Genomic DNA, 27,756 nt, shown 5'->3' with positions numbered 1-27,756 from the left:
TCAGATTCAGAGAAGCTGGTGCTGAAACTGCAGAATGACCTTGAGTTTGTGCTGAAGGACAAGGCAAGTGCTTCTGCTTATTCTGAGTCTTTCAACTAGAATCATGGTCAGTAGTGTGGGCCATGTCTTGAAAATGATACTTGGGTGATAGAACTTTGGTTTTTTTCCTTACAAAAATCCTGTAATGGAGAGAAATCTATATAATATCTTTTTCTTTCCCCTTTTCATGACAAGTCACTGTGACCTAGTGCTACCCCGCGTAGTATGGCCTCTGTACTGATAAAGCCAGGACCCACTAATAGTACTTGGGATTAGCCAGAGAGGCCAAAGGAGCACTTAGAGCGTGGTGCCATCATATGTCATCTACCCTAAGGACGTTGCTGGGAAGGGAGAAGTTGCACCAGAGACAAGGCAGAAGTGCATCCCAGCCACCACAGGCTCCGGGTCCTAAGAAAACGCTGTTGGTGGCAAGACCTTTTAAACAAGTTTGAAAGTAGGTAGACTGGATGCTTTTTTCTAGAGCTACTGGAAAGTAGAAGTTAGATTCCCAGAAGGAAAGTGAGGAGGTGGCCCCAGGAACCTGGCCCAAGAGGACCTGCCTTACCATTCTCTGTATTGTTGCTTTCTTTCTGGGTCTGACATCAGCTGGAACCAGATGGCACTGCACTCTTCTCTCAAGAACAGTTCATGGCGATCCTGAAGGAGTATGAATTCAAGTGCAGGGTATGTGCCAGGGAAGTTTGGGGGGCTGGGCTGGGGGGGTTCCCTCACCATCCTCAGCTCTACTGCACTCACTCTTTTGACTGCTGTGAGCAGTCACATATTAATCTTGTATTGGGTCTTACATGCCAGCATTTTGGTTGTTGGTACCCAAACCTTCACCTTTGCTCATTCCCATCCTCTTCCCCAACCATTTCTACACTGGGGCAGGGTCAAAGCTTATGGGGAACTTAGGGTTTTCTCTAAAAGCATGACCCTCTGGCTGCATCAGCAGGTCTCTAGACCTCTTGTGCAAAAAAGTCCAAAGAACTCTACTTCTTGTCTCATTGTACCTGCTAAGAGGGTGGTGTTCAACCATTAGAATGGACAGAACTGTAGGTGACCAGTGTCTGTGTAGCTCAACCTAGCTGATGGCTATGAGAGTGGCTGAGGTTTGAGCAGGCCATGTTCAGGCCCTCCTTTTGGAGGTTGAAAGAGGAGACCACTGAGAGTATCTTCTTGAAGAGACCGGGCTTCTACGTTTAGCCTTGATTCTGCTGAAAAGCCTCTAATTTGATGACGTCTACTTGCTGCGTGTGGAAGGTCAACTTGATATCTAAAAGTGGCCTCATGTTATAGCCACAAGAATGTCCCAAGAAACCAGGCCCAGTGCTCCAGACTTGACGGCTGCTATTCTTCTACTGTATATCTTTCTTTAAAAACAAAGTTGTTGTGTGGGTGTTTTTTAATCATTTTATTGGGGGCTCTTACAACTCTTGTTACAATCTATACATCAATTGTATCTGACATATCCGTACATATATTCTGTCTTTCTTTTATAGACATTTACTTTCCATGGAGCCCTTGGGATCAGCTCCTCTTTTTTTCTCTCCCTTCTCCTCCCCCAACCCCAACCCTCGTGGCCCCTTGATACATTGTAGATTGTTAATTATTTTCAAATCTTACTCCGACCGCCATCTCCCTTCCCTTCTAGTTTCTGTTGTTCTCCCCCCTGACTGGGGGTACGGGATTATATGCTATTCATTGCTATTGGTGTCTCCTCTCTCCCCACTTCGCCCCCTTCCCCCTACCCTTTTGTTGTCTCTATTCCCATTCCTGTTCCTGGTTCCATGTGTCGTGAGTTTTATCTCTTGCCTATGCCTATGCGCATGCTCCCGTCTAGTCTAGATTGGGAAGCGGCACTGAGGTCGTGATAGCGGGGAGTGAGAAGCTGTTGAACTCATTGGAGTACAGTCCTTCATAGTACTGTGCAATTACCCTTTTGATTTTATTAGGGTTCATTGTAATGTCCCTTGTTTCATTCCTCATCCTTGCTATTGAAATTTGTTCCTTCCTTTCTTTGGTTAGGTTTTCCATGGTCTTTTGATTCTGTTAATCCTTTCAAAGAACCAGCTTTTAGCTGCATTTCTTTTTTCCATAATTTTCTTGTTTTCCCTTTCATGAATCTCAGCCCTTTTTATTTTTCTTTTGCAATTTGTAGGATTATTCTGCTGACTGCTCTAATTGGTGTAAGTTTTGTGTCAGCACATCAATCATACGTCTCTTTCTTTTTCATGTGCTTACATATTACTATCAGACTTTCTCTGATAGCGGCCTTTGCTGTCTCAAAGGTTTTGGTAACTGTATTCTCATTGGTTTCTAGAAATTTTCTAATTTCATATCTTTCTGAGCCAGTAACCACTCCTTTTGCAAAAGAGAGTTATTTTTCTTACAATTTTTTCCCTTGTTTTCTTCATCATCCTTCTGTCGATTTTCAGCCTTATGTTATAGTGGTCGGAGAGAGAAGTCGGTATGGTCTCTTTATGTTTGAATTTACACAGATTCAACTTATGTCCCAGCATGTGGTCTATCTTTGAGTATGTGCCATGGAGGGCTTAAAAAGAATATGAGGGTGTTTTTGCATTTTGGTGGAGCGTTCTGAAAATATCTATCAGGTCAAGTCATTTAATCATAATGTTTAGATCTGTTGCCTCCTTGTTAAGCTTCTTTCCTTGTGATCTTTCTCAGAGAATGGTGTATTAAGGTCACCTACTATAATTGTTAGCCTGTGATTTCTTTTATCATCTTTTGGAGTGTTTGATAAATTTTGTGGACGTCGCGTTGAACATGAATATATTTATTATGTTCACTGGTTCTTCATCTACTGTTCCCTTGAACATTATATAGTGCCCCTACCCCTTATGTCTTGTTATGGCTTGTACCTTGGGAACTATTTTTACAATCTGAGGTTAGGATTGCAACCTTTGCTTTTTTTTGAATGGCCGTTTTCTTGGTATATTTTTCTTCAGCCTATTTTTGTCTGTAATCATAAGATGTGTATCCTATAGGTAGCAGCCCAAGGGGTTGTGTTTTCTAAGTCAGGCTGCTAACCTCTGCCTTTTATTGGCTGAGTTCTGTCCATTGTTATTCAGGGTTATTATATCCAGCTGTGGACTCTGTGATGTCATCTTGTACCTTTTGTGTTGAATGTTTTCCTACCTCCCTTTCTTATCAGTGTGTTGTCCATTTGTGTGTGGTTCATTCTGCCTTTCTTTGCCACTGTTATCTTGGGGGCTGTTTACTCTTTGTTTACATCTGGGTGGAGTTGTTTTATGTGGCAGTCTCTTGTTTTTGTTTGGTGAGTGATGTTTTTCTGCCCATACCGGTTAGATAAGGATCTTTTGTAGGGCTAGTTTCTTTTATCGTAGTCTTTGAGTTTTTCCTGTCTGGGAAGACTCTAACTTCTCCATCTATCTTGATAATTTGGCTGGATAGAGTATTCTTGGGTTTGTGTTATTTTCTTCAATTTCTCCTCTTCACAGTGTCCGCTGATTGGTCTCAACAGACTCTTGTTTGAGTTCCTTTATAGGTAACTGTTTCTATTTTCCCTTGCTGCTCTTATGAGGCTGTCCTTTTCCTCTAAGTTGGATAGAATAGCTGTTATATGCCTTGGTGATTTCTTCTTGGGAATTCAGTCCAGCTGGTGTTATTTTGGCCTCCTGAATAGTTGCCTAGTTTTCATTTATTAATCTGGAGAAGTTTTCCCCTAAGAATTTCTACACTATTTATTATGCCATTGACTCTTTTGTTGTGCCTTGTTCAGGTAGTTCAATTATTCAGATGTTGTTCTTCATAGCATCAAACATGGCTCTCAGCTTTTCTTCAGTTTCTTTGATTATCTTGGCTAACTGCCTTTCCCATTTGCTGAAGTCTGCCTGTTTATCCTCTAGGCCACTGGTGCAATTCTCTGCCTCATCAAGTCTTTTGGAGAAGTCTGTGAATTCACTACTGGATTTGGTTATCTTGTCCCTGAGGTCTTTTATTTCCCTTTGGTGCGTGGCCTTTATCTCCTCTATCATTTCATCCTTTTTTTATATTGCTTCCCTCATATTCTGTATAACTCCAAGCAGAAATCCTGAAGATTGCTTTCTGTTTGCAGATCAATGTCTGCTTCTACTATACATGTCATTATGTTCAGGACTTCTGGCATTGCCTTTTGTTTCTCCTGTTTTTTCATTGAGGTTTTTGTGGCTGGTTGCTGTTTGTGTTGTGTTGTTTTAGAAGAGCCTGGTGCCATTTTTCAGAAAGTCAACAAGCACTGGTCTCCTACTTTGGAAAACTCATTGGAGTGCGTCATTGAACTGCCTGCAGCTAAATGTACTAGGTCAGGCTACCACTTTTTCCTCCTGTGGTTTTACTCCTTACCTAGCCAACCCGTATCCTGTTATTTAGAGGTTACGTTGGATGGTCCTCTCATGGGACTCTGGTTGGGTGATTGTGGACTGGGGAGGATGACACTGCACTGGATGATCTTACAGGAAGCCATGGTGGTGTGGCCCACAGCGGCTTGGAACACCTCAGGGGAAGTGCGGGGGTGCTTCCTGCAGCGGGATTGCCACATAGTGTTGATGGGTGTGCCCACTTTAGTGTAGAGCACTGCAGATAACAGACGGAATTGTTCTAGTAGCAAGATCTCCCATATAGGTCACACAGATGCTCCCACAGCAGTATGGCACACTGGAGAGGGCTCACACAGAGCTGTCTTAAGTTGTGTAAAGCACGGCAGCAAGTAGGAGGAAGTTCCCTCAGCCATGTGGGACCACAGAGGACGGGGAGGGGCCCAGGGACCCTCCCAGCCACATGGTGCACCGTGGAGGGTGGTTGGGATTTCCATCATCTGCTTACAGGGCTTTGGAGGGTTGATGGGAGTTCTCCTAGATGTTTTAAGGGGAGATTCCCCCATTTGAGGTGTGGCAGAAGACAGGCAAGATTTCCCCAGCTGCTTGTAAGGCTACAGAGGGCAAGTGGGCAGGAGCTGCCCCAGCTGAGTGGAGGATGGATGCAGTTGCTCTAGGCAAAGAGCAGTGACCTGGAGCCCAGCAGTGACATGTGAAAGGAAAGACAAGAAAGAAAAAAGACCAGGTGGTGGGTACCGAGGCCAATTAGACTGTGGAAGAAGGGAGAGAGAAATAACAGCCCCAGTCACCTGACTGTGGGGCTGGAGGGGTTTAAACCCTGCTGAAAGGCAGCAGTAAGCTGTGGTTGTGTTGAAGTTAAGCCTTTGTGCTGGCCAAGAGAGCTCAGATCCAGCCGAGACTGTGGCAGGGGAAAGGCTAAGCCATAGCCAACCTCTACAGTAGTAGCCCAAACCCCACAGCTCTTCAAGACCTAGTGTCTGCTCATCTTTAAGATGCTCTGCCTGTGACCCAGAAGAGTGATATTTCCCTCTCAGTGACTCTCCTCCACTGATTTCTGTAGAGTCCCTCTGGAATGCTACTCCATCACCATCTTGCCACACAGACCTATTCATCTTTTTCTTATTGAAGTGTTTCAATTACGTATATCATTGCCAAAATCTTTTTCCTAATCTGTAGATAACATTTTTACTTTTTTGATGAAGTTTTTGTTTTACTTTTCTTAAGTCCCAGACTTCAATTTTGTCTTCTGTTACGTGTGCATCCTTCATTAATATTTGACATTTTGTGTATCCCCTGCAATAGGACTCTTAAGTTTGTCCATGTTTTCTCATTGATTTTCTGGTATTTATTTTTAGATATTTGATCCATATTATATGTTTTTGTGGGGGTGTGGGGCATTAGTCTTATTTAATTATTCTGCAAGTCGAAATCCAATTTTTCCTGCACCATTTGTTAAAGAGACTCATCTTTATGTGGTTATTGTAAATGGTATTGATTCCTTGTTTTCTTTTCCGGAGTTATCTTTGTTAGTATGCAAGAATCCTGTTGATTATTATATGTCAATTTTGTTTCCTGCCATGTTGCCAAATCTTTTTATATTTTCTAGCAATATTTTTGTTGAGCCTTTGGTGCCTTCTATGTATAGAATCAGATCATCTGCAAATAGTGACAGTTTTACTTCTTTGCCCATTTGGATTTTTGAAACTTCTTTTTGTGTCCTGATAGCTCTGGCTAACTTCCAGTACAATGTTGAATAAGAGTGTTAATAAGGAGCATTGTTGTGTATTTCCATCTGAAAGAGGAATGAGTGCTTTCAGTTTCTCCCTATTGAGTAAGATGCTGGCAGTTGGTTTTTCATATATGTCCCTGATTTCATTGAGAATTTCCCTTCGAATCCTATTTTTTAGTATTTGTATCTAGAATGGCTGTTAGATATTATCAAATACCTTTTCTGAATCAATTGAAATGCTCATGTGGTTGTTTTTCTTTTTTATATGGTAGATCACATTCATTATTTTTCTCATTTCAAACCATCTTTGCATCCCTGGAACCAATCTCACCTGCTGTGGTTCTTTTGCTTAGCTTTTTGATAGATTGTTGGATTCTGTTGGCCAGGATTTTGAGATTTTGCCCCTATATTCATAAGGGATATTGGTTTACAGTTTTGTTTTGTTTGAAATATTTATTTCTGTTGACAAATAAATGAAATTTTGTCTTAAAGCATGGTGCAGCATGGGTAACAATGTTCACTCACGGTACTCACATGTGGGTGTATCTGCATGTGGGCGGACCCACCTAGAGACAGATAGAGGAGCGGTGTCTTGGTTCCTAAGAACATTGGTAACACAGAAAAATATGAGAAAAAAGACAAAAAGGATGGTAATAGAAATAAATTAATAAAAATATCTATTAAAGGCAACAAAAGAGAGACAATGGGAAGAAAACATAAAATTTAAATTTACAAGACATATTTTTGTTTTAAATTCTATACCATTGGCTAAATTAACTACACTATCAATAAAATTGCCTTATGCCCAAGGGGATGATTGATAATGTTCTCTAACAGAAAATAACAATTATATCTCTGAGGTGAACCAGAGCCAGATGAACCATAAATATGTGAATGGATTTTGAGCTTGCACTTAATTCTAGCCTCAATCTAAGTACAATTAGTTCTTATGAAATGGCCTTATTTGATGCTCGTCCTCATGAAGAAATCACTCAAGACATGAATGCTATAGGAAAGTGTAATGAAGAAACTAGATGGTGCCCACCTATCAGAAAAAAATAGCCTCTGGGGTCTTAAAAGCTGGTCTTAAACAGCCATCTAAGTGAGGGATCAACTAAGTCCATGTGGAAGAAGCACACCAGCCTGTAACATCCTAGGATTTTAACTCATGAAATTCAAATCTGAAGGAGGGAATGATATCAGCTTCAATTATGAACACCTGGTTTTAAGGTTGTGGATAACATTTGCAAGCTCTGGGGAATCCTCTCTGACCAGAGCCATGGGATGTGAACAGCCCTGTTATCAGACAGATAACATTGTAAAATTGGTTATTACAGATGTATTTAAGTTAAAATTTATACATCTCCCTTTTGACTCATTTTAAATATATTCCAGTTCTTTTAACCTCTGCTTTCTTTTCTAGAGCTTTTTTAATCTGTTTTCTTTGTTATTGTTGTTAGGCTTTTAAAAATACATTTTTCTGTATATGAAATCCAGGATAACTAAATCTATATAGACAATGGTTTTGGGGGCTATGGCAGGGGAGGTTGGGGGAAATAACATGAATACAATAAAGAAAAAATGTTCTAAAATTGATTGTGGTGATAATGATTATTACAATTTATCTTAATATAATTGAGCTATTGTATGACATGTGAGTCATATGCCAATAAAAGTGTTTTTGTAAATGAATTAAAACAATTTTTCCAAGCTGTTCTCAGCCTGCTAATTGTTTCTGTCTTGGAAATTTCAACGACAATATGTTCCAGTGTTTTCTTTTGGGATCTGTGGTGTTTTGGGTTCTCTCTGCTTCCTGGAGAATTATTTTCTCCTCCTCTGTTCTGTTAAGGAAGTATTATTCCGGAATTTCTTATATGGATAGAATCCCACTTCATTCTTATGTTTTCTTCAGATTCTTTTGTTCTTTTAGCTGATTGTATCACTCATAAATTGGAGTTAAGAGATATGCCTTCAAACTCACCAATTCAGCTTTCCATTTCTTCAATTCTCTTACTCTGTTCTTCTAAATTGTTGCCTAATTCTCTTATCTTAATATTTTCTGCATTTCTTTTTAGAGGTTTTTGTTGAAGATATCTAGCTTTTCTATTCTGACCATTGTTCTCGCAAACTCTTTGTTGAAAGTACATGACAACATTTTTCTGAATTCAATTTATGATAGTTTCAGAGCCTGTTCTTTTTAAGAAAATTCCTTGAGATCTGAGTGTTGTTCATTTGTTAATCCTTCTTCTGATGAATCAGGAGTGACTGCTGCCACTGCAGCATCGTGGCCGGGTATTACGGTTGGGAGGGCTGCTAGATTTTGTGGGAGTCGATGACTTTGTTGAGTAGTGCCAGAAATGAATAATAGAAGAGGGACGGGGGAGGGAAAAAAGGCTTTGGGCAGTAAAAGGCTGTACTAAGAAAAGTTGGGAGGGGGAGGAACACTGTACTTGAGTGTATTCTTCCCTAAGGCCAAGAGCTTCTTAACATAGTCCGTCAAAGCACAGGCAATCTTCAGGAAAACCATCATGGTGCCAAGTTTGTCCTTGGGATAGCCTAGGCTGGTCCTTTGGGACCTATGCTCCGGGAACTGTGCAGGCCAGCTTGCTTGGAGAGCTGGAAGCCACATGGGACCTGCGTGCTTATTACACGTGAAGCTTTGGACCCTGCTCACAATGATAGTCTTTGAGGAGTGGAGCTGGGTTGCTGTAGCCAGCAGTGCAGAATGGAGCTACAGATGGGTAGCAGGAGACCACTGGGCGCCTCTTCAGTGGACCTGCTCTTTCCTTCCCTTCTCTGCTTGCTCCCACAGTCTCTGATATATGGAAGCCTCCTTTTACTTCACTTTCAAGCCATTGTCTGAGATCACAGGCCACCTGTCTTTTCTTAGGGCCTAGTCTATCCTGGTTGTTACATAAGGATCTACCTGTGTGTATGTGTTCAGTTGGACATGTTCTAGTCCCCTTTCTTTAATGTTTTTAAAAGTTTCTATAGAACTGGTGTCAGCACTTCTGAATTTTTTATGAAATATCCCAGTGAAGCCATCTTGCCATTGACTTTTCTTTTTATATATATTTTTGGTCTTTTTTGAAGGGGTGGAGCAGGGGGTTAATCACATTCTGAATTGCTTATTTCATAATTACTCTGCTTAAACCTATTTCTATTCATATTAGTTTAGGTATGTCGTATATTTTCAGGAATTTGTCCCATTCATCTGCACTTTCAAATCTGTTGCAGTTCTTTTTCATAGTGTTATGATTCTTTATTCAATGAATATGTTGTGTTGTCTCCAGATTCATTTCTTTGGATTATTTGCCCTCCCCCCCCCCCCCCAGTATATCCAGTAGTTTGTTTCAGTGATCCTTTTCAAAGAACCAACTTCTGGTTTGATTGATTTTTTTCTGTTGTTTAACTGTATTCTATTTCATTTCTTTCTCACTGGTATTTATTATTCATTTCAGCTAGTATCTTTGGCCTCTTGCTCTTCCTTTCCTTTTTGTTCAAGTTTTCATTTAAACAATTGATTTTCATCCATCTTTTTAAATATGGGCATGTATTGCTATGAATTTCCCTCTGAGAATGGTTTGTGCTGTGTCCCAAAGGATTTGGTATGTTGTGCTTTCCTTTATATTTGATACCAAGTATATTTTTATTTCACTTTTAATTTCTTACATAGAGAAATTGTTTTCTAGTCGTACAATATTTAATTTTGGTATAATAATAATTATTCATTTTTATTCTTCCTGTGATTGATTTCTTACTTCATACCATTATGGTCAGAAAGTATGCTTTGTATGATTTTAATGTTTTAAAACTTGAGATTTGTGGCCTAATCTGTAGTTGGTTCTGGAAAAATTATCCTGTGAAAATGTCTGCTGATGATGGATGGAGTGTTCTAAGTTAAATTGGCTTATGATTTTCTTTATGTTCTTAATGTCCTTATTGATTCACTTTTTAAATGTTCTGTCGAGAACTGAAATTGAAGGTTTCAAATCTACAAATATTAATAGCGGCACTGTAATTTTTTTTCTTTGATATTAGTGTTTGTGTCATGTTTTTGGACAGGTTAGGTGAATATATGCTAATAATTGTTGTATCTTCTTGAAGTATTAGCCCTTTTATTATGTAATAGCCTTTATCAGTATGACCACACTCCTTTTTTTGGGTGCTGGTTGCACGGAACATTTTTTCCATCCTTTATTTTCAATCAGTTTGTGTCCTAATGTGAATGTGTGTTTTGTGTAGGTAACAAAAGATGAATCATGTTTTTTATCCAGTCTATCACTCTGCCTTTTGTGTCAATATTTTGGCTATTTACATTTTCTTCATTCTTTTAGCTAATTGGGTTTTGAGTTTCTTTTATCTGGTTTCTCTTTTTATCAATTTTCCTGTTATTTTTTGTATTTAGCATCTTTTGTTATGAGCTTTAATTCCTCTTTACATATTCTCTTAGTGGTTACTACAAATATTATACTATACAACATGCAATTACAGTAACATTTAGCATGCAATCAACAATGAATGTGAAATATTAAGTATTCCTGGTTTACTGTTCCCTCTCCTTTTTCTGTTGGTGAACCTCCAGTGACAGTAATGTACACCCTACATCCAGTAGTCGTAATATGTACTTATTTTCTGAGATCTCTGTCTGACTCCTTCCTCCCCCTTTGTGTACATTTGAGTGTTTGATTAATGTTCTTTCCTTTCCATTTAGAAAACTTCCTTAAGTACATGTAGGGCTGGTCTGGTATTGCCAAATTCCCAAGGCTTCTGGTTATTTGGGACTCTTCTTCCCTGTTTCAAAGAAATGCCTTGACTTAGTGCTTTTCTGTTGTTTCCTTTTTAATTAAAGTAGGACGATGCCATCTATCGGTTGGCGTGTGTCACATATTGGTATAAGGAGCCCTGGTGGTGCAGATTGGTGTGATACTGCTAACCACAAGTCAGCAATTCACATCCATCTTTCTCTGTAGGGGAAAGATCAAGCTATTGCTCCCATAAACATGTACGCTCTCAGAACTCTAGGGTAAAAAAAGAAACCAAGAAACCATGGGGAGCAGTTTTACTCTTCCCATAGGGACACGAACAGTCAGAATCAACTTGAAGGCAGTGGGTTTTTACCTGTTGTTATGGAATTAAAGAATTTCCGATTTATTACCAAAGGTTTATAATTCATTACTGTGCTTAGATTTCTGGTGTTCAAATTGTGCCAGACAGGTCAACCTATCTGCTAAGTTTTTGCACTGCACCATCATTGTTTTGGTTGTTTTATTACGTGGTTCCTGAGATACTCCAGATTTACCTTGTACATTGCTGCCATTTACCCCAGAATCTGCCATTTCTCCAATGACTGCCGGTTCATTTGACAAGAGAATGATTCTTGAGGTCGATTAGGTTACCAGATGGGCTCATTGCTACAGGGATATCCTTGCTTGTTGGCTGAACTCAGTGTCTTACACTCATTCTACAGAAGGAGAAATAGCATGACCTTTCCCCCTGCGTAGCGCCCATTCTTTTCCAAATTTTAGCGTAAAGTTTCACTGTAATTTACAATGCATATTGCAAAGCACAACAACCATGCTTCTTCCCTTTGTCGCTGAATTTTCCTCCAATTTAGCTATCATTTTAACTTTCTTTCTCTTTCTCTCAGCTGGTAATCTTTGTTTTCTCGATGAGGCTGCCCTTGGCAAATATAAGATTTTAGTCAGATCGCTTTCAGTGGCAGTTTTTACTGCTATTGTGGACACTACAATGGATTTATCAAATGTTCTTTCTCTTTAAGCATCATTTCAGCTTTTTCTTTTTTTTCCCAACTGTCCATCTTGATTTTCCTGGTGAGGCTGCCTTTGATAAAAGGAAATATAAGATGGTAACCCGCTATCTTTGGTTTGATACTTTTTTCTGCTGTGTATTTTGCTGGACACCATAATGGCTTTCTGTGGCCTCTGTAAGAAACCCAGAGTCCTTTGTTCTTAATGCTGTGATAGACCTTAGTGGACTTGCTACTTCACAAGACTTTCCCCAGATTCCTTATCACCTTCAACATCCACAGCCACCCACTTAAGCAAGTGATAACTTAAAAACAGTAGTCTGACTTCCATCCTTCCAGAGAGCCACCAAGTAGACGTGCTAAGGCCCTGCTGCTCCAGCTCAGGCTCCACACATCTCTACCAGTTGTAATGGACTATGCTCCTAGGTTTTGTGTTACTAAATCTCAAGACAGAGAGACTTCGACTCGTTGTATATCAGGCATCAGCTTTCTCACACTGCTGAGTGGTAGGGATGTGTCTAAAGGAGTCCTAGTGGTACTTAGTGGCTATGTTTGGGTGCTGTTAAAATCTAGGTCAGTCGTTCAAACCCATCAGCCAGTCTGTGGGAGCGAGATGAAGCCGTCTGTTCCTGTAAAGATTTTCCACCTCAAAAACCGAAAGAAGTAGTTCTCTGCCCTATATGGTCGTTGTGAGTCAGAATCAACTTGTTATCAGCAGTGGACATTTTCAGAATACCTATTTGGAATATAAGAAGAACCACACAAGAAGCAGGCCACCAGATAAATATGACTGTGGATGCTGCTTCCAAGATCCGTGCTGCCCAGTGGAAAGGGAAATGAGCTGCAAGTGCACACAGTTGACGCATCCCACTGCCGACTGCGAGGCTGGCAGTTTGAGTCCACCCACATTGAAAGGGATATTGAAAGAAAGACCTGGTGATCTACTTCTGAAAAATCACCATCGAAAACCCTGTGAAGCACAGTTCTACCCTGACACCCATGGGATTGGTAGTACTACTCAACCGGGTGCCTAGCAAGACACCATTCTTTGTGGGATTTTTCCTATTTTAATTACCATCCATTGCTTTTTATTTTTTTAATCATTTTACTGAGGGCTCGTACAACATTTATCACAATCCATACGTACATCCATTGTGTCAAGCACATTTGTACATTTCTTGCCATCATCATTCTCAAAATATTTCTTTCTGCTTGAGCCCTTGGTATCAGCTCCTCCTTTTTCCCCTCCCTCCTAACCCTTCTCCCTCATGAATCCTTGATAAATTTATAAATTATTATTATTTTGCCATGTCTTACACTGTCCAGCATCTTCCTTCACCCACATTTCTGTTGTCTGTCCCCCAGGGGGTGGTTATATGTAGATCCTTGTGATCAGTTCCTGCTTTCTACCCCTCCGTCCCTCCACCCTCCCTGTTTCGCCGCTCTCACCACTGGTCCTGAGAGGGTCATCTGTCCTGGATTGCCTCTGTTTCCAGTTCCTGTGTGTACCAGTATACATCCTTTGGTCTAGCTGGATTTGTAAGGTAGAATTGGGATGATGATAGTGGGGAGGAGGAAGCATTGAAACTAGAGTAAAGTTGTATGTTTCATCATTGCTACACAGCACCTTGACTTGCTCATCTCCTCCCTGCGACCCTTCTGTGAGGGGATCGCCACTTGCCTACAGATGGGCTTTGGATCCCCACTCTGCACTGCCCCTCATTCACAGTGATAATAATATTTTTGTTCTTTGATGCCTGATACCTGAACCCATCAACATCTCATGATCACACAGGGTAGTGTGCTTCTTCCATGTGGGATTTATTGCTTCTCAGCTAAATGGCCTCTTTATTTTTAAGCCATTAAGACCCTAGGTGCTATATCTTTTGATAGCCAGGCACTACCAGCTTTCTTCACCACATTTGCTTACGCACCTGTGTTGTCTTCAGCGATCGTGTTGGGAAGGTGAGCCTTATGGAATGCCAGTTTAATAGAACAAGTGTTCTTGCATTGAGGGAGTACTTGAGTAGAGGCCCAATGTCCATCTGCTACGTTAATACTATAAATATATGCACATAGATCGATTATTTCCCCATTGTCATATATAAATATGTTTGCATATGTACATGCCTGTATTTAGACCTCTATAAATGTCCTTTGCCTTCTAGTTCTTTCCTCTATTTCCTTTTACTTTTATCTTGTCCCACTATCATGCTCAGCCTTCATTTGGGTTTCAGTAATTCCTCTCAGTTACATTACCCTTGAACAAGCCCTACCAGGCCTTTTACACCCTCCTCATCACTGATTTTGGATCACTTGTTATTCCATTGTCCCTGGGATTTATTAACACCACTTCCTTTCCCCCACCTCTCCCTCTACTATGTCCCCTGGAACCTTCGGTCCTGTTGTTTTCTCCTCCAGATTGTTTATCCAGACTCTTTTATCTAGACAGACCTGCAGAGATAATACTATGCACAAACCAAGACAGAGCAAAACAAAGCAACAAAAAAGAAAATAGTTCAAGGTCTATTGACATTTAGGAGTGTTTTCTGGTGGAGTCTGATGGAGTGCCACACCATGGCCCCAAAGTCTATTTTTGGTATTCCCTCGAGACGTCCTTGCTCTGCTCCCCTTGCTGTTCTGTTGCACGCCTTTAGTGTTTTGCCTCGGTGTGGTGGGGTCTGATCAGGCATAATTCCCTCACTGTGTATCCAGTGTTGTCCCCTATAGGGCTATGGGCCAGTGAGGGATGTCATGTCTCATAGTGGGGTTGACCATATGGCCCTCTCTAGCTATTGGCTGCTCTGAGCAGGGATATCATCTTCAAGTCTTGGTGGGCCAGGATGTGCTCCACTCTCTCTTCCTCCCCCCTCATTTGCTCCTGTGTGCTCTGATCAGACATGTCCCTCTCCCTGAGCTGTAGCTTCAGTGCTGCCCCTAAGGTAAATTCTTCAGGGGGCAGGGGTGGTTGTCCACATAGTTGGGATTGGGGCCTGTCTCTCAGACCCCTCTACTGGTTCCCTGCTTCATGCCAGTATGTTGCATTCACATCTTAGAGCACCGCTTTGTAGTCTGGTCCCTCTTTCCCTGAGAAGATATGAATAATACACTCCCCTTGGGGGAGTTAGTGCCCTGTTCCCCAACTACTCATTTGTTTTTGTTTTTTCTCTCTTTCCCCTTCCTTTTTAGTTGTCTACCATATGTATTCCTGGATTTGGTCTGGTCCCTGCCATACTCCCTGAACCTGAACCCAGGAATGTTTATATACAATAGTTTTTTCCCTAAGCCCGTTTTGCACTTTTTTTTTTTAAGCTTTCCTCATCAGACTCATATAGTACTTCTCATTTTCTGCTTGGCTTACTTCGCTTAGTATAATTTCCTCCAATTCTTTCCAATGTGCTTCATGCATTCATCACTACTTTTTTTCTTATTTTTTTAATCATTTTATTGGGGGCTCATAGAATTCTTATCACAATATATTCTTGATCCATTGTGTCAAGAACATATGTACATTTGTTGCCATCATCATCCTCCAAACATTTGCCTTCTATTTGAGCCCTTAATATCTGCTGCTTATTTTCCCCCTCCCTCCCCACTGTCCCCTACCTCATGAACCCTTCATCATTAATAAATTATGATTATTTTGTCATATACTACACTGTCCGATGTCTCCCACCGCCTTCTTCTCAACTGTCCCTCCCCCAGGGAGGAGACTATATGTAGATTCTTGTAATCAGTTCCCCCTATCCACCCCACATTCTCTCCATCCTCCAGGCATCGCCACTCTCACCACTGGTCCTGAATGAGTCATCTGTCCTGGATTCCCTGTGTTTCCAGTTGCTATCTGTACCAATGTACATCCTCTGGTCTAGCCAGATTTGTAAGGTAGAATTGGGATCATGATAGTGGAGGAGAGGAAGTATTTAAGAACTAGAGGAAAGTTATATGTTTCATCGCTGCTACCCTGCACTCTGACTGGTTCATTTCTTCCCCACAACCCTTCACTAAGGGGTGTCCGATTGGCTACCAATGGGCTTTGAGTCTCCACTCTGCACTCACCCACATTTTCAATGATATGATCTTTTGTTCCTTGATGCTTGAAACCTGATCCCTTCGACAGCTCGTGGTCACACAGGCTGGTGTGTTTCTTCCATGTGGGCTTTATTGCTTTTGAGCTAGATGGCCACTTGTTTATCTTAGAACCTTTAAGAACACAGACGCTATATCTTTTGATAGCTGGGCACCATCACTTTTCTTCACTACATTTGCTTACACACACGTTTGTCTTCATTGATCGTATCAGGGAGGTGGGCACCCATTGATATGATTTTTAGTTCTTTCATGTCTGATAACCAGTCCCTTCTACACCTTGTGGTCAGACAGGCTGTGTGCTTCTTCCATGTTGGCTTTGATGCTTCTCAGCTAGATGGCCGCTTGTTTATCTTCAACGCTTTAAGATCCCAGACGCTTTGATAGCCACGTACCATCAGCCTTCTTCACCACATTTGCTTATGCACACATTTTTCTTCAGCAATCATGTCGGGAATGTATGCATCCTGGAATGCCAATTTAATAGAACAAAGTGTTCTTGCATTGAGTAAGTGGAGGCCTAATTGTTTTATTAGGAGTTCACACAACTCTTATCACAATTCATACATACATCAGTTGTGTAGAGCACATTTGTACATTCATTGCCCTCATCATTCTCAAAACATTTCCTCTCCACTTAAGCCCTTGGCATCAGGTCCTCATTTTGTCCCCTCCATCCCCGCTTCCCCCTCCCTCATGAACCCTGGATAATTTATAAATTATTATTTTGTCATATCTTGCCTTGTCCGACATCTCCCTTCACCCACTTTTCTGTTGTCCACCCCCTAGTAACAAGGTCAAATGCAGATCATTGAAATCGATTCCTCCCTTCCAACCTACTCTCCCTCTACGCTTCTAGTAGTGCCACTCTCACCACTGGACCTGAAGAGATCATCCACCCTGGATTCCCTATGTTTCTGGTTCCTATCTGCACCAGTGTACATCCTCTGGTCTAGCCAGACTTGCAAGGTAGAAATCAGATCATGATAGTGCAGGAGGATGAAGCATTTAGGAACTAGAGGAAAGTTGTATTTTTCATTGTTGCTACATCACACCTTGACTGGCTCGCCTCCTCCCCTACACCCCTCTGCAAGGGGATTCCGGTGACTGACAAATGGGTTTTGGATCTCCAATCTGCACCCCGCCCCCCCCACCTCATTCACTATGGTAAGATTTTTTGTTCTGATGATGCCTGATACCTGATCCCTTCAACACCTTGTGATCGCACAGGATGGTGTGGTTCTTCCATGTGGGCTTTGTTGCTTCTGAGCTAAGTGGCTGCTTGTTTGCCTTTAAGACACCAGACGCTATACCTTTTGATATCCGGGCACCATCAGCTTTCTTTGCCACATTTGCTTATGCACCCATTTGTCTTCAGCGATCATATCATGGAGGCAAGCACAAAATGTTATGATTTTTTGTTCTTTGATGCCTGATAACTGATCCCTTTGGCACCTTGTGATCACACAAGCTGGTGTGCGTCTTCCATGTGGGCTTTGTTGCTTCAGAGCTAGATGACCACTTGTTTATCTTCAATCCTTTAAGACCCCAGACGTTATATCTTTTGATAGCCGGGCACCATCAGCTTTATTCACCACATTTGCTTATGCACCCGCTTTGTCTTCAGCAGTTGCGTTGAAAAGGTCAGCATCACAGAATGTCAATTTAATAGAAGAAAGTATTCTTGCATTAAGGGAGTACTTGAGTGGAGGCCCAATGTCCTTCTGCTACCTTAATACTAAACGTATAAATATATGCACATAGATCTATTTACCCATCCTCATATATAAATATATTTGCATATATACATGTCTTTATCTAAACCTCTATAAATGCCCTTTGTCTCCTAGCTCTTTCCTCTATTTCCCTTGACTTTCCTTCTGTCCCACTATCATGCTCAGTCCCGACCAGGGTTTCAGCAAATCCTCTTTGTTACATTACCCTTGATCATGCCCTACCAGGCCTCCCAGCCCCTCCTCACCACTGATTTAGATCACTTGTTCCCTTGTCCCTGGGTTTGTTAACACCACTACCTTTTCCCCCACCTCTCCTATGTCCCTCCTGAACTGTCGGTCCTGTTGTTTTATCCTCCAGATTGTTCATCCAGCCTATCTTATTTAGAAAGACCAGCGGAGATAATAACATGCACAAAAACAAGACATAAAAATACCAAGGAACAATATACAACCAACCAACAACAATAAATCAATGACAAAAAAAAGCACAAGAAAGAAAAGTTTGTAGTTAGTTCAAGGATTGTGTGTTGGCCTTTAGGAGTGTTTTCCAGTTCAATCAATTGGGGTACCACACCCTAGCCCCAAAGTCCACCTTCATCATTCCCTGAGGACCTCGCCGTTCCATTCCCTTGCTATTCTGTTGCACCCCCTTAGTGTTTTGCCTCGGTGTGGCGGGATCAGATCAGGCGTAGTTCCCACACTGTGTCTCCAGTGTTGTCCCCGGTAGAGCTATGGGTCAGTGAGGGGCGTCATGTCTCATAGTGGGGCTGGCCATGTGGTCCTCTCTGTGGACTGGCTGCTCTAATCGGGATAATCGTCCTCAAGACCTGGTGGGCCAGGATGTGCTCCACTTTCTCCTCCTCCCCCTTCATCATCACCCATGTGCTCCCATCAGATATGTCCCTCTCCTGGAGCTGCAGATTCAATGCCGTCTTTTGAAATAAGTTCTTCTGGTGGGAGGGCCAGGCGTCCTCTTAGTATTTGTCATCACTGCTTTTTAGTGATGTGTAGTACTCCATTGTATGTATATACCACTGTTTTTTAATCCAATCATTTGTTGGTGGAAATTTGGGTTGTTTCCAACTCCTTGCATTCGGATTTGTACCCTTGTGGAACTGCTGTTCAGGTCCTTTGCCCACCTCCTCGGTGGGCAATTAGTTTTTTTCTCTTTGGAAACTAGCAGAGTATTGTAGATTTTAGTAATAAGGCCTTTGTCTGATGTGTCAGGCTAAAGATGTTTTCCCAGTCCGTGGGCTCTCTTATTACTCTCTTGGTGAATTATTTTGATGTACACAGATGTTTTATCTTCAGTGTATCCCACATGTCAATTTGTGACTCATGTGCATTTGTGTCCTTCCCTGTTTCTGCTATCCCATGTATTCCCAGTGCCAAAATTCTCAGATTGGTCCCAGTTCCCTTATTGATGGACCTAATAGTTTGGAGTTTTACCTCAAGGTCTGTGATTTACCTTGAGTTTATTCTTGTGCATGGAGTCAGATGAGGGTCATGCTTCATTTTTCTGCAGGTAGATATCCATTTTTTCCAACACCGCTTGTTAAAGAGGGTACCTGCTTTTGATATTTTGGGGGCTTTATCAAAAGTGAGTTGTCTGTATGCTGATGATTTTATTTCTGGGTTTTCAGTTCTTTTCCAGTAGTCTAAGTATCTGTCATTATACCAATACCTCCCAGTTTTGACCATGATGGCATTATAATATGTGCTAAAGTCAGGTAAAGCAAGCCCTCCCACTGTGTCCTTCTTAGGGAGTCTCTGCTAATTCTGGGCTTCTTCCCTCTCCATATGAATTTGGTAATCAGTTTTTCCATTTCTTTCAAGAAAGATGAGGGTAATTCTCTCAGGATTGCATTAAAGTTATATAGTGCCTAGGAGAGAACTGACATCTTTACTATATTGAGTCTTCTGATCGACAAAAATGGGATATTCTCCCATTTGTTGAATCACTCTTGGTTTCTTGTAATAGTGTTCCATAGTTTTCCTCATATAAATCTTTTGTTCTTTTAGTCTGCTATTTCCCTAGATATTTTAATTTGTGCTTGGCTATTGTGATGGGTACCACCTTTTTGACCTCCTCTTCTGTTATTTTAGCTGATATGTATAGCAGTCCAGTGGACTTCTGTTTGTTGATCTTGTATCCTGCCACTCTGCCCCTTTTGGATCTTTTGGGATTTTCCATTTATAAAATCATGTCATCTACATATAACGATAGTTTTACCTCTCCTTCCCCAGACGAATACCTTTGATGTCTCTCCTTTGCCTTATGCTGCGAGCTAAAACCTCCAGTACGATGTTAAATAAGAGTGGGGACAAGGGGCATCCTTGTCTGGACCCTTTTTCTGTGGAATTGTGTTCCTCTTTTCTGCATTGACTACCATGTTGGCTGTTGGTTCTTCATATATAGCTTGTATGGTCTTGAGGAATTGTCCTTCCATTCCTATCTCCTGACGTGTCTTAAAAAGGAATTGGTGTTGGATGTTGTCGAATGCTTTTTCCACATCTATCAATATTATCATGTGGTTCTTAGAGTTTTTCATGTCAATGTGGCACATGATACTAATGGTCTTTCGTATGTTGAACTATCCCTGGTATGAATCTTGCTTGGTCATGGTGAATTACCATATATACTCGTGTATAAGCTGAATTTTTCAGCACAAAAAATGTGCTGAAAAACTGGGGTTTAACTTATACGAGGTGTAATATCTCACAGGTGATTGTCGTTCCTCCGCTGTTCATTCAAAGCCCCACTGATACTGCAGGGCTTTGAATGTTTGTTACTCACATCTAACCAATCAGAGCCATCCTATGACGTGGAAGGCTCCAATTTGCAGAAGCACCCATAGTGATTCACTTACGCTGGCAGCTGAACTGGTCAGGATGTGTCCGTGGCTGCGCTCCGTCTCTCCCCTCTGGTCTCTGTGTTAATTCACATCCTGCATTTCCCACCCTAGGCTTATACTCAAGTCATCAGTTTTTCTAGTTTCCCAGGTAAAAACTAGGTACCTAGGCTTATACTCAGGTCGGCTTATATTCAAGTATATATGGTATTCGTTTTATATACATTTGTATTTTATTGGCAAGTATTTTGTTAACAATTTTTGCATCTGTGTTCATTAAGAATATTGGTCTGTAGTTCTCAATTCTTGTAGGATTCCTGCCCTGTTTGGGTATCATATTTATACTTGCTTCAAGAGGTTGCCGTCTTTTCTATGTTCTGGAAGATTTTGTGTAGGATTGGTGTCATTTCTTCCCTAAATGCTTGGTAGAATTGTCCTGTGAAGCCATCTGGTCCAGGGAATTTGGGGTTGGTAATCCCTTGATATCCTTGTCTATTTCTTCTATTGCTATGGGTCTATTGACATTCTTGATGTTCCTCTGGGAAATTCGAGGGAGGGATTGTTTTTCAAAATTTGACCATGTCTTCCAAGTTGTTGAATTCATTGGAATACAGTCCTTCGTAATACTCTTTAATTATCATTTTGAATTCATTAGAGTCTGTTGTAATGTCCCCTCTTTCATCCCTCATTCTTGCTATTGAAATTTGTTCCCGTCTTTCTTTGGTTAGGTTTACCCACGATATGTTGATTCTGTTTATCTTTTCAAAGAACCAACTTTTAGCAGCATTAATTTTTTCCATAGTTTTCTTATTTTCCCTCTCCTAAATCTCAGCCCTGATTTTTATTATTTCTTTTCTTTTGCTATTAGCATGATTGTGCTGTTGACTCAGCCCTAGTTGCTGTAAATTTTGTGCCAGCATATCAATCATATGGCTTTCTTCCTTTCTCAGGTGTGCATGTATTGCTATGAAACTTCCTCTGATAACTGCCTTTGCTGTGTCCCATAAGTTTTGGTACGTCTTATTCTCATTCTCATTGGTTTCTAGAAATTTCCTAATTTCATCTATGATCTGAGCCAGTACACACTCCTTTTTCAGTAGAGAGTTATTCATCCTCCAATTGTTTGCCTTGTTTTATTCATCTTCCTTTTGCTAATTTCCAGCCTTATGGCACAGTGGTCAGTGAGAGAAGTCTATATGATATCAATGTGCTTAAATTTATGCAGATTTGACTTATGCCCCAGCATGTCGTCTATCTTCGAATATGTACTATGTGGGCTTGAAAAGAATGTGAAATATTTTGTATTTTCATGAAAAGCTCTGTAAATATATATCAGGTCAAATTGACTAATTGTAGTGTTTAGATCTCTGGCCTCCTTGTTGAGTTTCTTTCCCTGTGATATTTCTTTCTCAGAGAGTGGTGTATTGAAGTCACCTACTATAATTGTTGAGGCTGTGACTTCCTTTTTCATATTTTGAAGCATTTGTTTGACGTATTCAGCAGGTCTGTCATTTGGGGAATATGTTTACAATGCTTAGTGGTTCTTTGCCTACTGTTCCCTTGAGCATTATATAGTGTTCCTCATCTCTTTTTATGGTTTGCACTTTGAGGTCAGTTTTATCCAAGATTACGATTGCAACACTTGGTTTTTTTTTTAATTGCTGTTTCTTTGGTATGTTTTTCTCCAGCATTTGATTCTCAGCCTAGTTTTGTTTGTAGTCTTGACATGTGTCTCCTGTTGGCAGCAGATTGATTAGTTGTATTTCTAAACTAGTCTGCTAGCCTCAGTCTTTTAATGCCTGAGTTTAGTTCATAGATATTCAGGGGTATTATTTCCATCCGTGGACTCTGATGTCATCTTACACCTTTTGTGTTGGGTGTTTTCCCACCTCCCTTTCTTTTTAATGTAGTGTGTGTGTGTGTGTGTGTGTGTGTGTTTCATTCTTGACTTCTTTTCACCCTTAATCCAATGCTATCTTGGGGGCTGTTTTCTCTTTGTTTCCCTCTGGGTGAGGTTGTTCTCTGTGGCAGTCTCTTACTTATGCTTGGTGAGTGCTGTTCTTCTGCCTATACTGGATCGACAAGGATCCAGGCTGGGTTTCTTCTAATGTATTTTTTGAGTTTTTCCTTCTCTAAAAGACAATTACTTCTTCATCTATCTTGATCAATAATTTGGCTGTGTAGAGTATTCTTGGGTTTGCATTATTTTACTTCAATTTTTGCAATGTTGCTCAACAACTCTCTCCTCATCTTCATAGTGTTCTCTGATACCCTGTTTCCCCGAAAATAAGACAGTGTCTTATATTAATTTTTGCTCCCAAAGATGCACTAGGTCTTATTTTCAGGGGATATCTTATTTTTCCATGGAGAAGAATGTGGTACACGTTTATTGTTTATTGTTTTATTAAAAGAGACCTCGTACTACCTGTCTGCTCTGACTGCGCTGCAGCCAATAGTGAGCTGCGTGGTGGTGCCCACCACTATGATCCAGAGTCCAGAGTTACGGTAGCTTCGGGGGTGCTGATTTTTGGGGAGGTCTTATTTTTGGGAGATGCCTTATATTTCAGCCCGAGGCAAAACTGTAAGTAGGTCTTATTTTGGGGGGATGTCTGACTTTTGGGGAAACATGATAGGTCTGAGCATATTCTTATTTGGGAAACTATGTGATTGCTTGTTTTTCCCTAGCTCTTCTCATGATTTTCTCCTTTTCCTCAAAGTTGGATAGTAAGTATGATGTGCCTTGATTTCTTCTTGGGTTTCAATCTGACTGGTGTTCTTTCAGCCTCCTGAATGGTTGCCAGGTTTTCATTCATTAAGCTCGGGAAGTTTTCCTCCAAGAATTTCCTCTCTGTTGCAGTTGACTTCTTTGTGGTGTCTTCCTCTGGTAATCCAATAATTCTAATGTTGTTCCACTTCATAGCATCAGACCTAGCTTTTAGGTTCTCTTCAGCTTCACTAATGATCTTATTAGATTTTTGTTCGCATTTAAAGTCTCCTTGGCTGTCCTCTAGGTCACTGGTGCAATTATCTGCCTCCTCTAGTCGATTCTCGAGGTCTGTGTGTCTGCTACTAGTTTTTGTTATCTCTTCCCTGATCTCTTGTATTTCCCTTTGGTGTATGGACTTAATCTCCTCTTTCATTTCATCTTTTTTCTGTATTGTTTTTCTCATATCCTGTATTACTGCAAGAAGTATTCTGAAAAATTCTTTATGTGGCAGATAAATATCTGCTTCTTCTATGCATGTCGTTCGGTTCAGGACATCTCTGCCATTGAAGTTTGTTTCTCATGTTTTTTTGTTGAGGTCATTGGGCCTGATTGCTGTTTGTTTTAGAGGAGCCAGGTGCCATTTTTCAGGGAGTCAAAGAGCACTGGCTCTCTCTGGGAGACTCGTAGGAAAGCTTCTTCGAACTGCTACAGCTAATTTCACTATGGAATTAGCCAACCACTTTGTCCTCCTGTGGCTTCACTCTTTCCCTAGTCAACAAGTTGGATGGGCCTCTCCGGAGATGCTGGTTGGGTTGTTGTGGATCCACGAGGATGGTGCTTTACTGGGTGATCTCACAAGAATCCATGATGGTGTGGCCCATGACGGCTTGGGTTGTCACAGGTGGCATGCAAAGGTGCCCGCTGCAACAGGAGTGTCACAGAAATCTGGTTGGTTGCCTGCTTTGGTATAGAGCACCGTGAATGGTGGGCAGAATTTCCCTGATCAGGTAGATCACTGCGTAGGTTAGGCAGAGTTTCCCACTGCTCCGTGGAAAGCTGGTGAGTGTTTGATAAGCTTTCTTAGTCTGTGAGGCACTACAGCAGGCGGGAGGAAGCTCCCTCAGTAACGTGGGACCACAGAGGATGGATAGGAGCTCCCCAAGGCACACAGGCAGGATTTCCCCCAAAGAAGGGGTGCCGAATTTCTCCAGCCATGTCTTAAGCACTACAGAGGACCGGCAGGTGGGCTTTTCCAGGGAAGAAGTTGGGCAGGATATCCCCTGTTGGAGTGTGGGTCGTCTTTCCCAGCTTCCGGTTATGCTGCAGAGGGAGGAGCTCGCCCAGCAGGGTTGAGTGCAGGCATTAATGCCCTAGGCTAAGGGTAGTGGTCAGGATGTTGGCAGTGCTGTGTGAGAGAAAGGGGAAGAGAAAAAGAGAAGGAAAAAAAAAACAGCCCACTGAGACAGGGGGATAGGGGGGAATAGAGAGAAGAGAGGGAAACTGAAGCATCAATATAAATGAACCTGATCCTTGACCATGGGGCTGGAGGGGTTTAATCCCTGCCCTGAGATGGTGTCAAACTGTGGCTGTGTTGAGATAAAGCCCCTGTGTTGCCTACAAATGATCCTGGCTCCAGCCAAGACAGTGGCCGGGCCAAGGTAAGGTGACCAGATTTTAACATTGGTATAGCGGGACACCATTGATAAAACTCATATCCTGGTGAAATTGCCACATGGCAGCCGAAAACCGTATATACCCTCACTTGTTGTGCATTCTTTCCAAAAATTGGGACTTTTTAAAAACACCATAGACACGAGAAAAAATGTTTAAAAAGCGGTACGTCTGGTCACCTTAGGCTAAGGTCAAACCCTAGCTGGCCTCCATTGTGGTAAGCCAAAAGACCCAGCTCCTTAAAACCTATTGGATCTCTGCCTACTTATCTTTCTGATGCTCCTTCTGCGACCTAGTGGTGTGGAATTTCCCTCTTAGTGACTCTCCTGCACAGATTTCTGTGGAGTTCCTCTGCTATGTGTTACTCAGTCGCCATCTTCCTGGAAGTCTCTACCATCCATTTCTTAACAGATTTTTGTGAGAACTTTTTTTTCTCTCCCACTTAAAATTAATATACTTTTCCCCTCAAGAGACTGTAATTTACCTTTGTAAATTACAGAAAAAGGGCTTCAAAAATTCATGGGAAATTCCTTTACCTTTTGATCCTATTTCCATGAGCTATTTGTGGCTCACTCATACATGTTATTCCAGTTACTATGGCTCCATAAGAAATTATCGCCAACACTTAATGGCCTAAAATAGCAATTAAATATGCTCATAGATTTTATATTTTGTGGGAAGGAACTCAGACATAGCATAACAAACATGTTTCTTCTCTGCCCTATGATGCCGGGGCCTCAGCTACACACCTTACTGGCTAGACCAGAAATGTCTGAAAGCTCGCTTACCATGTGGCTGCCTGATGGGCCAGTTTGGGCTTCTTCACAGTTCAATGTCTAGTGTCCCTCCAGAGTACGTTTCCTAAAGGAGAAACCAGGTAGAATCATACTCCTATAGTCCCTGGGAGCACTGCTGCCGTATTCATTAGGTCTGAAGAGTCCCAAGTCCCCCATCCCCAGGTGCACAAAAGGGAAAGTGACCACACACCTCACATTCCTTCACGAAGGGATCTAGGGTCCCTGAGTAAACCGCATGGAGTGCATAGCTGACCTCTGGCTACATCAAGGAGAAGAATCCTACGTAGCTCCATCAATCAAGGCCGATTGCCACAAAATAGAGATCAGGCATGCCTCCACCCTCCATCATTCTTTACCCTTTTCTGATAGTAACTGTTTCTTCCACAGCATTCTACTTTTGTGCTGTGTTCTATAATCCATTGCACTGGTCGCACAGAGCTCACAGGCAATACTCACAATTAAGGGAGCTTTTTAGAGAACTTAATGGGTTACTACAAGCCAAGATCAGAAAACACTAAGGATACAGTCATTGGTCCACAGTATCATCTCGCCTCAATCAAGTCTTTCTCTAGTCCTTAGTCTCTGTGTTGCTCTTCAATTCTGTCCCGTGTTTCCTTGCCTCAGCCTCTGACTTTGCCTTGTTCTTTCAGTCTGTCCAGTAATTTCTGTTTCACAGCCTCTGGTTCCTCTTGTCTTTAGACAGAGATCTCATTTGTTCTCCACTGGTAGTTCTTTATCCCTTAAGTTCATGGGATTCCTCTCTGTTCCTGTTCTAAGATAACACATCCCTATGGCCAGGGAAGTGGCAACGAAAATGAACCAGTCCACTCTGTTTTGTGTTAGACATGCCCTATTTGCAAAGTCCCACCTAATCATCAATGGGAATCACAAAGACCTAGACAGAAGAGCCATGCCAAGAGACTTCACACCACGATAGTCCCACAGACAGTCCCACAGACAGGCGCTTCTTGCCTTCTTACCCTTAAATCTACAAGTGAGAGCTGTGTCTTGGGAGATTCGCCTCTAAACCCTGGCAACCAAGTGTGCTTTTTACAGTGCATTTCCTCAACTCCTGTGCAGACAGACCACTGCAGCCAGGTGCAGATTCAGGGCAGCCTCCCAGCATTGCCTGTCTGTCCTGCAGCCCCCACTCTATGTGCCTCATTGGGCCTCAGCCATCCATGTGGCCTTTCTGCTCTGCTGGGTGGCATTTTGTTTTAAGATGATGGCAACGCCTTGACAGTCAAAGCTGCAGAACCCTCTGGAGAAAGGACACCAGTGAGTTGCTTTTCTTGGCCATACCCCATCACTGTGGTGGACTTGCACACATTCCTGTTGAGTCAGGTGTTGGTGATCTGCATTTCTCCTCCACATTCACTTCACTTTAAAAAAAAAATTTAGCCCCTGCTATGATTCTAGTGATAGAAGGCGATGTAGGATTTAAGAAAGCTGAATTATCCCTGTCATGTTTAACTCACTGCATAGTTGGAAACTTATAGTTTGAATGTTACATGTTTGCTGTCAGGAATTGAATTTCCTTTCCACTGGGCATCCTGCAGACCCTGCGGTGCTGCATTGCTCCTTGGGCCTTGCTGTGTAGCATGGGGATTGCAGGGCCATCTCTACTCTGCTTATAGGACCTGCAGGACCGCAATGATGAGTTGCAGGCTGCGCTGGAAGGCCTACAGACATGGATGCACAAGACACAGAGTAGCCCATCTAGTTTCCGGCCAGATGGATGCCTGCCCCCAGCAGATTGCTCCGAAGGTAGAGGATCTTCTTGGGGAAAGGGTGGAGTCCTTGTTCCAGCAAACTGGGCTATCTCTCAGACCTACCCGTAGTTTGTGTCATGGGCCACTTCCAAGCATCATAGGGTATATTGAGGCACAAACACCTGCCCCAGACACACTGGCACCACCCGGCTGAGTTCCTTGTAGCTGGGAATTTATGGAAGGGGATGGGGGCTTTATCAACTGTAATGAAATGGCAGCAGTTATGTGATCTCACA

At 41.8% G+C, this 27,756-nt stretch overlaps 1 long non-coding RNA gene across 1 annotated transcript; it reads left to right on the top strand.

Moving 5' to 3' along the window:
• LOC142436894 (uncharacterized) lies at positions 1-27,505 on the top strand. The gene is made up of 3 exons (XR_012782168.1): positions 1-63; positions 646-723; positions 27,386-27,505. It is a non-coding gene; the product is annotated as an uncharacterized LOC142436894 (long non-coding RNA).
• The last annotated feature ends 251 nt before the right edge of the window (positions 27,506-27,756 follow it).

Source organism: Tenrec ecaudatus, unplaced genomic scaffold, assembly GCF_050624435.1.
Source record: "Tenrec ecaudatus isolate mTenEca1 unplaced genomic scaffold, mTenEca1.hap1 Scaffold_770, whole genome shotgun sequence".
Classification (NCBI taxonomy): Eukaryota; Metazoa; Chordata; class Mammalia; order Afrosoricida; family Tenrecidae; genus Tenrec; species Tenrec ecaudatus.
Note: the sequence above shows the minus strand (reverse complement) of the source record. Positions and strands in the feature narration are given on the sequence as shown.